Consider the following 10,688-nt stretch of genomic DNA (forward strand, 5'->3'; position numbering starts at 1 on the left):
AAGAAGTTGATATTCAGAGTTGAGGATGTGGGAAGCATCTAATATAATTTTTCCTGCCTGGTTGATTATGGATTTTTCAAAGATTGTCTGCAGGGAGGGGTGCTGTTTCACTCCAATGACCTTCAAAGCTGTCTGGATGAGGTGGTTAATTTGCAATTTAAAATGAACTGATAGATTACCAAACCACACTTAAAATTCCATATCTGATAATGTTCTCGATTACAGCATGGTAAAAGAGTAGCATTACTTCCTGTCGAACCCCAAACACTCTTAGTCTTCACAGGAAATATAAGAGCTGCTGAACTTTGAGCAAACACTCTCAACATGAGTAGACCAGCACAGGTTACTGTCTATGTGTACACCTAAGTACTTATATGAATCAACCTGAGTGATAAGCTCGTTGTGGATTTACCAGAGTCAAGTGCTTTTCTGCCCCATATGATGATGAAATTAGACATGTCAGGCCTAGGAGAGCCCTCTCTTATGGTAGTACCACTTCCTGGTGCAATGCATCAAGAAATGTTAGTATACAGTATGTTCAGTACTGTATGGGCCAATTTTAGGAACGTGAAGAGGAGCCCCAGCACTGGAGATGGTGGCATACAGGATGACATCAGCTGTCCAGCTCACATCATTTCTAGCAGCCCCATTAACTGCATCCCTTGCAGAAAATGCCCACACAATTACATTGGTGAAACAGGAAGAAGAATTGCAGACTGTTTCAGGGAACATGTCAGAGCTGTGAGGATCAAAGATTCCCTCCAAACCAATAGTTCCCCTTTTCACCTTCAATGGCCATTAATATTTCTGACATCTCCATCTGGATACTCACAGAGGGGTTTTACAACTACTATTACAGAAAGACATCTGAAATCAGATTCCATATTATATGGAATCTGATTTCATATCAGATTCAGATTCCATATTATCAGATTCCATATTATATGCCAATGCTAAGGATGCATATAGTTCCACAGCCCTTCCCCCCCTTGGCAGATCAGATCACAACCTTGTCTTGCTTACACCACTGTACACGCCTATTGTCCAGCGCCAACCTGTGACCATGAGGACTGTGAGGAGATGGTCTCAGGAGGCTATGGAGGATCTACGTGGTGCTTTGGAGGCCACCGACTGGGATGTGCTGTGCGAACCACATGGGGACGACATAGACAGTATGGTGGACTGTGTCACTGACTATATTAACTTCTGCGTAGATAACACCATCCCCACCAAAGACGTACACTGCTTTTCCAATAACAAACCCTGGATCACCAGCGACCTGAAGGCTCTTCTGAATGACAAGAAGAGAGCCTTTAGGAGGGGAGATAAGGAAGAGGTCAAGCGTGTACAGAGGGAGCTAAAGCAGAAGTTAAGAGAGAGCAAGGACGCATACAGAAAGAAGATAGAGGACAAGCTGCAAAGGAATAGGGTGAGAGATGTATGGAGCAGCATGAGAGAGATCACTGGCTTCAAACAGGCTGGGGGTGCAACAGAAGGGAACCTGGAGATGGCCAACGAGTTGAACCAGTTCTTTAACAGGTTTGATTCTGGGTCCTCTGTGGCGCAACACCCATCCCCCCACTGCCACACGCTCCCTAACCCTTCACAGCTGCGACTGCCCAATACCTCCTCCATCCCCCCACAAACATGGCCGCCTACAGCCACAACCCCCGACGGCTACTCACCCACCCATCCCCCACAGCTGCCACTCTCCAACACCTCCGCCATTAACACCTGCAGCACTGAAAGCAGTATGAGCACCATCCCCCAGGCCAGGCTGACCATCACAGCTGACCAGGTGAAGAAGGAGCTGAAGAGGCTGCACGAGGGTAAGGCCACAGGACCAGATAACATCTGCCCCAGAGTTCTGAGGGCCTGTGCTGATCAGCTGAGCGGAGTGCTCCAGCGACTGTTCAACCTGAGCCTGCGCTTGGAAAGAGTCCCGGTGCTCTGGAAGACATCATGCCTGGTCCCGGTACCAAAGAAAGGGCGCCCCTCTGTCCTCAACGACTACAGACCAGTTGCACTGACTTCTCACATCATGAAGACACTGGAGAGGCTGGTCTTATCCCACCTGAGACCCCTGGTCAGCTCATCACTGGACACCCTACAGTTTGCCTACCAGCCCAGTGTTGGTGTGGAGGATGCGATCATCTACATGCTGCAAAGGGCCTACTCACACCTGGACAGGGCTGGCAACACTGTAAGGATCATGTTTTTCGACTTCTCCAGTGCCTTCAATACCATCCAGCCCTTACTTCTAAGGAGGAAGCTGGAGGAGATGCAAGTCGATGCCTCCACGACCTCGTGGATCACTGACTACCTGACAGGCAGACCACAGTCTGTGAGACTTCAGAACTGTGTGTCTGAACAGGTAGTGAGTAACACAGGGGCACCTCAAGGGACAGTTCTTTCTCCATTCCTCTTCACCCTCTATACTTCGGACTTTAAGTACAACTCAAAGTCATGCCACCTGCAGAAGTTCTCAGATGACTCTGCAATTGTGGGATGTATCAAGGGTGAGCAGGAGGAGGAGTACAGAGGACTGGTCAGCAGCTTTGTGGAGTGGTGTGGGGTGAACCACTTGGAACTGAATGTGACGAAGACAAAGGAACTGGTGGTAGATTTCAGGAGGAAAAAGGTCAAACCTACTCCTGTCTACATCCATGGGAGTGGCGTGGAGATGGTGGACTCGTACAAGTACCTGGGAGTGCACATCGACGATAGACTGGAATGGTCTAAGAACATCGAGGCCATCTATAAGAAGGGACAGAGCCGACTCTACTTCTTGAGGAGGCTCAGGTCCTTCAATGTGTGTAGTAAGATGCTACACATGTTCTATCAGTCGGTGGTAGCGAGTGCCATTTTCTACGCAGTGGTGTGCTGGGGCTCTGGGATTAGAGCAGTAGATTCCAAAAGGCTGAACAAGCTCATCAGGAGAGCAAGCTCTGTCATTGGGTTTGACCTGGACTCCTTGGAGGTAGTGGCTGAGAGGAGAATGAGGTCCAAACTAGAGGCCATCATGGACAACTTCTCCCATCCCCTCTTTGACAGGCTGGCAGGAATGAAGAGCACGTTCAGCAATAGACTGATTCATCCACGGTGCGACAGGGAGCGCTACAGGAGGTCATTCTTGCCGTCTGCCATAAGACTGTACAACGCATCCACCTTGCGTCTTGGCAGAGGCAACATCGACAGTGACCTGTTTCTGGACTAAACGCATCTACACATCTACTGCTATATCTGTTCTCTTTCTTTTTCTTTTTCTTTTTCCCGTTTACAACCACTTTTTGTGCAATATATGCCAGGGACCTGTGCAATACATTTATATTTATATCTATAGTTACATCTATATTTATATTCATATGTGTGATATGAGTGTGATACGATTTTCTGTGTACTGTTCTGTTCTAGTTTGTTCTTGTGCGTCCGGACTGTGAGTAACTCTTGTATTGTATTGTATGTATTGTACTATTATTATATAATTCGTTACACTGTGGCTGTGTTGTGTGTGTTAAGCTGCTGTTGCACTGCAATTTCCCTCACGGGATCAATAAAGTATCTATCTATCTAAACGTGGATAACTTCCCCCTTCCCCAATGACAGACCCATCTCTTTCTAAATCTTCTCTATTCATTTGCAGATTTTGATTTTTCACATCTCTCCTGTTCTCCCCGAGTTTGAATAGTCATTCTCTCCTCCATCATGCCAATTTCCTACATGTGTAGTGGGCGTAAACCCACCACAATCACCGTCCTTTCTCTGCATTGTGTTGTGATGTGATGAAACCAGCAGGAAGCGCTATACAGGAAAACAAAACTCATTTGAAACAGGTCCATCCAAAGGTTCTTCTTATTACAACAATCAACCAGGAGAGCGCTCCCAGGCAGGACAGAAACAATACATACAGTAAAAGGAGCATTAATTACAGATACAACTACAAACATAGAACAATTCAGCCAACAGAAAAACATCAGAAAAGTCTTATCACATATGACTCGTTGTGCACTGATTATTGAAAAATAAGAACAAATAAAGCAAACGTACCTATACAGGAAAATAAAACTCACATGAAACAGGTCCATCCAAAGGTTCTTCTTATTACAACAATCAATCTAAAGAACCGAAAAACATAAAGTAAAAACACCATACTGTATATAACAAAACTTACTTTAAAACACACAATTTATGACTCCCATCTCATATGCCTACTGCTTTCACTTCACAATCTCATTATAACCAAAAATATTAATTAATAACAGATCTACATAACCAAATCAGCACACAACAAAAACGACGATCTTACCAGGAGAGCGCTCCCAGGCGGGACAGAGAAAAATCCTCGGGAAACGAGCTCTTTTCACATCTGTCCCGCACGTACCACTAATTTGGCAGCAGGTCCAGTTTCTAATAAGGACATAATTTAGAAATTTACTCTCTAATCTCTGTCATAGGGACAATAACTACATCTATTAAAATTAACATCCACCACAAAGTCACTTACATAGTGCATTCACTAATACTAATTATATTTTCTTCCCACCCCTACCGGGAAACCTATAGTGGTACCTTCCCCGCCGTGCCTGGGACACTCTCCTTCACAACAAACCCGTTACAACTCATTTCGTAATTCAGTGGACGATTAGATCTGTAGTCCGTTACACATGCTCCTAATTCCTTCTTAAAGGGGAACTGCAACGCTACTTCTATATTTCGGGGTTCGAAAGAATCGGCACTTGTAAAACCTCTCATTTACATCACAATATAGACGGAATTCATAAGTATGCACATTGCCTTATTGCCGTCATTGTCTATGTATGAGTCAGAACGAGGCAACAAAACGTCCGGTGAGGTGAAGCGGCCTATTACATTGTAAACAAGCGGTTTGGGAATACATCTCTTTCAATCCAATAGAAATATTGCTCTCAATTTCTAGATGGTTTTGCTGACAAACATTACTTACTTGTTAATTCTGCATGCAGATTATGTTAAAACATTCCTCCAGTGAAATGTCAGCTACACAACCTGTACGTATTCACTCGTAAATTACATTCAATTTGTAATTATGGTGACCAGTGAGCAGGAAGAGCCGTTTTAAGTCACAACTCTTGCTGTCACCCGTGGCAAGACCGGGTGTTTCAGACAACATGGGGACCATACACACATTCACAAAGTTCATGATTTTGTCCTTAATTCGGAATTCGTAAAAGTTTGCAATACAGTAAATTAATTTAATTTGTTACCAAGATTTAATAACCCGCTTAAGAAATTGGGTCTGCAATTCCCCGTAAACTATTATTTTGTTTTCCTGTGCCTTATACAGTACATGTACTGTTACTTTCCCTCTCTCCTTCACACCTGAAAAAGGCTTTGTGTTTCCTTTCTTTACCTTTCAGCATGGAATGAACCTTTACTTGTTCCTTTGCAGTGTATGCGTGCTGACGCAAGAACTTCTTCATGTAAACACACTATAAATATGTTGTGCAATATTCCATCACCCCATAATAAAAGGGATTATGGTGACAAACCCTTACCTGTACATACTGGAGTCTAGTCTCCTTTATTCTTTTCTTTGGAACAGGACCTTGCAAAGTTGTTTCATTTGTACGTTATGTCTTGTAAGGAACCGAGCAATACCGGCCAAACTCATACTGTTGACATTTCTGGATATATTGTGAACGACTTCTGTCTGAATTTCTTACAATTTTATTTTTTACCTCTATTTTTTACAATTTTATTTTACCTCTGACACCTGCATGTGGTTGTCTTTGATTCCTTTAAATACAATAAAATTCACATTTTGACACTCACATGAAGGACTGTTTCACACATCTATTGTATTGTTTATAGTATTACTGAAATACTTTTCAGTACATTATATCATTGTAATTTATTCTCATTCTTGAATCCTATTGATGCCACAGTTGATCTACTGAGATTAGGCTGGACCCGCTGTCCAGCCTCTCATGGAAAGGCACGATTGACAACATGGTCAATAACTGTGGCACAAATTTCATCTGAAATATCAGCTCTTTGTATTTCCCTTTGAGTTACTCCACCATGCATCAGAACCCCTCTTCCTCTGTGGGCTCCCTTACCTCTTTTTTGTCCTTGCTCTCAGCCTTGGTCTCTTGGTCTAATCTTGCACACAGCAACTCAGATGATGCCTCTTTTATACATGTATAAGAGTTTATTGTTGTTTGACCAATTGTGCAAAGTTTTGCACAGATGCGTAGAGGTTCATAATCATGGGAGTAATTTGTATCAGTTGTGACCAAATGTTTCAGTTTGGTTTGACATGATTTACTCAGCTGATTGTCTTTTGTAGAGTTGTTTACTGTTTTGCAAAAATGTACTTAGCTCTTGCATTGTGTGTGAAAGCAATGAGAAATTACTTACTTTTTGGCAAAAAAGCATACTGATGTTCTCAGGTTAAGATAGAAGTTGACCCCAGTTTTATTAAAAGTGTCTAAGCAATTGAGAAAACTGTGATTATGTTTAATGTGCATGCATACACATTGGAACAAGTAATAGGTTTATTCCATGCTGAAAAAAAGAAGAAAGAAAACAAAGTTTCAGCCGTGGAGCCTTCTTCAGGTGTGAGAAAGACAAGGCAGTAAGCAAAGGTAATGTAGCAGGAAAACAAAGGCTGGGAGAGAGGAGGAGCTAGAGGCAGGAGCAGGGGACAGAAAGAGAGGCCAATCAAAAGGTGTGAAGTCAGAATAGGTGTAGAGAAGTGTGAAATGAAACCTCCACTGAATGGAGAAAATTTAGAAGAAAAGTAGTCTGTCGTTAAGAGAAGGGGGAAGGTGTGATCCTAGCTGCAGGATAATTTTGGTTTCTGTAGTCTTTCTGATGTATGAGTTCGGAAAACCATCTTGGAGAACACAGACAGAGAGATTAGAGTGGTCATGGCCGTCAGAAGCGAAATGGGAAATAATGGGCTTGGAGAGATCTTTAATCTTCACAGCCCTAACATGTTCTCTGAAGCGGTCTCCGAGTCTCCTTCCTATTTCTCCAATGTAGATGGCTGGGCATTTACTGCAATGCAGTAAATAAGGTTGCTGGAGGTACAAGATGCCATCTGGGTTATCCGGAATTGTCCTGAGGGGCCTTGAATGAGTGTGGTGTTAGATGTGTACTTGCAGGTGATACAGCGAGCTCTGTTGCAAGGGAAAGTGCCTGGTGTGGATGATTGCTGAGGGCGGTCAAGGGAACTGTGAACAAGAAGGTTGCGCAGATTAGGTGGTCGGCGATATGAGATGATGGGGTGGTCAGAAAAGAGGGCCCCCATGGAGGGATCATCCTGTAGGATGAAAAAGTTGTCGTTAATAGTCCTGGGAATAGGAAGTGTGTTGTGGTGACAGGGAAGCACCAAAGGAATGCGGTTGTTACGGCGGGAGTTCCTGATTGAGTTGATGGTCCGAGGGGTGTTTTTGGCTCGGGCAAGGCCCTGTCAATAACACTGCTGGGGTATTCTCTGTTGATGAAGTACATTTTGAGGGCTTGGTTTTGGAAGTCAATGTCGTCGCTGCATAATCGTCATAGCTGAAGGAACTGTGAAAAAGGGAGAGAATTTTCAGAGAGATTGATCCTTCAGGACATGAACTATGCTCAGCTACCGGCAAAATGGGAAAATCAACTACTATTTGCAGAAACATTATATTCTAAAAATTAGGATAACAAAAATATTTTTGTCACAACAGTACATGAATGCTTTTGTAAGGGATTTATAAAGAAAAAAAATTAAATCAATAGAACAAGAAAGTTCAGAGGATTAAAAAGAACATAAAAGTGCTTTGCTCTGGAAAGCAAGAACTGTGAAGAGGGGATATGAAAGGAATATTTCTTATAGTAATGCCAAAATGCTTTTCAGTTGTATTAATTAAAGAATAAAAAGACACAGATGTCACCAGGTCCTGTTAATATATAGTGGGTATAGAAAGTCCCCCTTTCAAAATGTTCACCTTTTATTGCCCTAAATGCCAAAAAGAAGATAAAAAAATCAGACTTCTTCGAGTTTTATTTACAAATTGTATATTGTAACATCCAAGTGAAAACAGAAAGCAAAACTTCTGGTTGGATAAGAGAACATCCCCCTGAGTAACTTGGCGGAAGCACCTTATGCTTGAGTTACAGCCTTGAGTCTGTTTGGATACATCTCTACCAACTTTGTACACCTAGAGGGAGGAATATTTGCCAATTCCTCCTTACCGAATTGTTCAAACTCAGTCAAACTGCATAGTGACCGTTGTTGGACTGCCCTCTTCAAGTCATTCCAAAGATTTTCAATGGAATTAAGTTGGGGCTCTGACTAGGCCACTCACAGACATTCATCTTCCTGTTCTTCAGCCATTGTGCGGTTGCTTTGGCGGTGTGCTTTGGGTCATTGTCATGTTGAAAGGTGAACCATCTTTCCATTTGCAACTTCCTGGCTGAGGGCTGCAGGTTTTATTAAGAATTTGCCTGTATTTTGCACCATCCATGTTCCCAAGTGAACAAGTCCCCAAGTCACAGCTGAAGAGAAACACCCCCACAACAGGATGCTGCCACAACCATGCTTTACTGTAGGAATGGTGTTCTTTGGATGGTAAGATGTATTGGGTTTTCGCCAGAGATACCGTTTTCCATTCCAGTCAAAAAAATCAAATTTGTTTTCATCTAACCACAGCACCTTTTGCCACTTGGCCACAGAATCTTTAAGGTGCTTTTTAGCAAAACATAAACAAGACTTGATGTGGCTTTTTTTAAGGAGTGGCTTTTTTCTTGCCACCCTCCCATACAGGCCAGATTTGTGGAGCGCTTGTGATATTGTCACATGCATACAATGACCATTCTTTGCCATAAAGGGCGGAGCGGTGGCACTGAGGCTAAGGATCTGCGCCTGTGGCTGGAAGGTTGCAGGTTCAAATCCCGTGGCCAGAAGAGGAATCCTACCGCGTTGGGCGCCTGAGCAAGGCCCTTAACCCCAACTGCTCCAGGGCCACTCTCTCCCTATCTGTGTGTCTCATGGAGAGCAAGCTGGGGTATGCGAAAAGACAAATTCCTTATGCAAGAAACTGTATATAGCTAATAAAGTGATCTTATCTTATCTTAAAGGGCTGTAGCTCTTTTAAAGTTGATATCGGCCTCTTGGTAGTCTCTCTGATCACTCTCCTTCTTCCTCAGTCATCAGGTTTGGAGAGACGGCCTGATCTAGGCAAGGTCTGGGTGGTGCCATACGCCTTCCACTTCTTAATGATGGTCTTCACTGTGCTCCATGGGATACTTAAAGCATTTGAAATCTTTTTATACCCAGCTCCCAACTTGTGCTTTTTCACAACTCAAAGTTCTTTTGAAAGCACCTTTCTAACCATAGTGAATTCTTTGCTTTGAAATGCACTTCCAAGCAGTGGAATTCTCTAGAAACAGCTGCTTTTATTCTGAACTAATCAAAATCACCACAATTGATCACAGGTGGGAGCCAATTAGTTTGTTGTGCGATCTGTAAGGTGATTGGTTATACCTGAGAAAGTTTACAAATGCAATTGTAAGGGGGGTGTTCGCTTATCCAAATAAAGTATTTTATTGTTGTAATATTAAATAATTTTCAGAATGTTTTAGAATTTTATTTTCACTTGTCTTATGTGGGTTACTGTGTGTAAATAAATATGGAACAAGCCTAATTTAATTTGTTTTTATTTTAAGAGTGTCATACAACAAAAGGTACAAATTTTGAAAGGGGGTGGGATATACCCACTGTTTATCCCAGGATTATTAAAAAAACAGTGAGAACATTTACAGCCATTTCTTTACTGGTCACCAAATACTGAGGAAATTCCAGGGTTACTGTGTAACTTCCATTACTTAAGATCTTAACAAAAACATATAAAAATATGGTTTATTTAAAAAAATCACACAAACTAGACATGTATAGGGATTATAATATTGTCTCTGTTTTTCAAGAAGGATTTGTTAGCAATTTATGCTTTAGCTTAAAATTGTGGGAATCAGGAAGGATTCACAATTTACTTTTGTATTTGACACGGGAATTAAATATTAATGTGTAAAGCACCCGGATATGGTAATGTAGGTGATAGAGTTCAGTAATATTTGGGGCTGAGTCACCGTGCTTCTTCATGCATATGAAGACAAAAATAAAGGCATTAACAGCAAATCAGTTTTAGCTGATGAAGACTTCTCTTACCAGAGCTGACAAAAAAAAACTCAGATCTCAATTCCACTGACAGCTTGTGGACATATGACAAAGTTCAGTCCCACACACCGTTAATCGCATCACTACCTCAAGTCCTTGAAAGAATGATACAACCAAGCTATCCTATGGAATACATGCTAAGACCTGTTCAAACTGCTGCTCACAGAGCTCTAACGTGCCATTCCATGGTGGATTTTAACGTTCGGGTCAGTGACTATACCATGGGTAGCATAGAAATAGTGAACTGTGGGAAAATAGTTAAGGGTTGGAGCAGATTCTTTAAACTTGTTAAGCAAGTTTTTGACAGCCTGCTGGAAATTAACAGGCTACTTAATGAATTTGCAAGACCTTTGCAATCATCACAAAAGAGGCAAATTACGCTTTGCTATTTTTCTACGCTTTTCTATGCCAGGCAGAATGCTAAAAGTGGGCATTTGGTTCATTAGGCAATATGCTATTAGATCACATCTGAAAATCTGCATACAGTTCTGGA

The sequence above is a fragment of the Atractosteus spatula genome, chromosome 18, assembly GCF_055471065.1.
Source record: "Atractosteus spatula isolate fAtrSpa1 chromosome 18, fAtrSpa1.hap1, whole genome shotgun sequence".
Taxonomy (NCBI): domain Eukaryota; kingdom Metazoa; phylum Chordata; class Actinopteri; order Semionotiformes; family Lepisosteidae; genus Atractosteus; species Atractosteus spatula.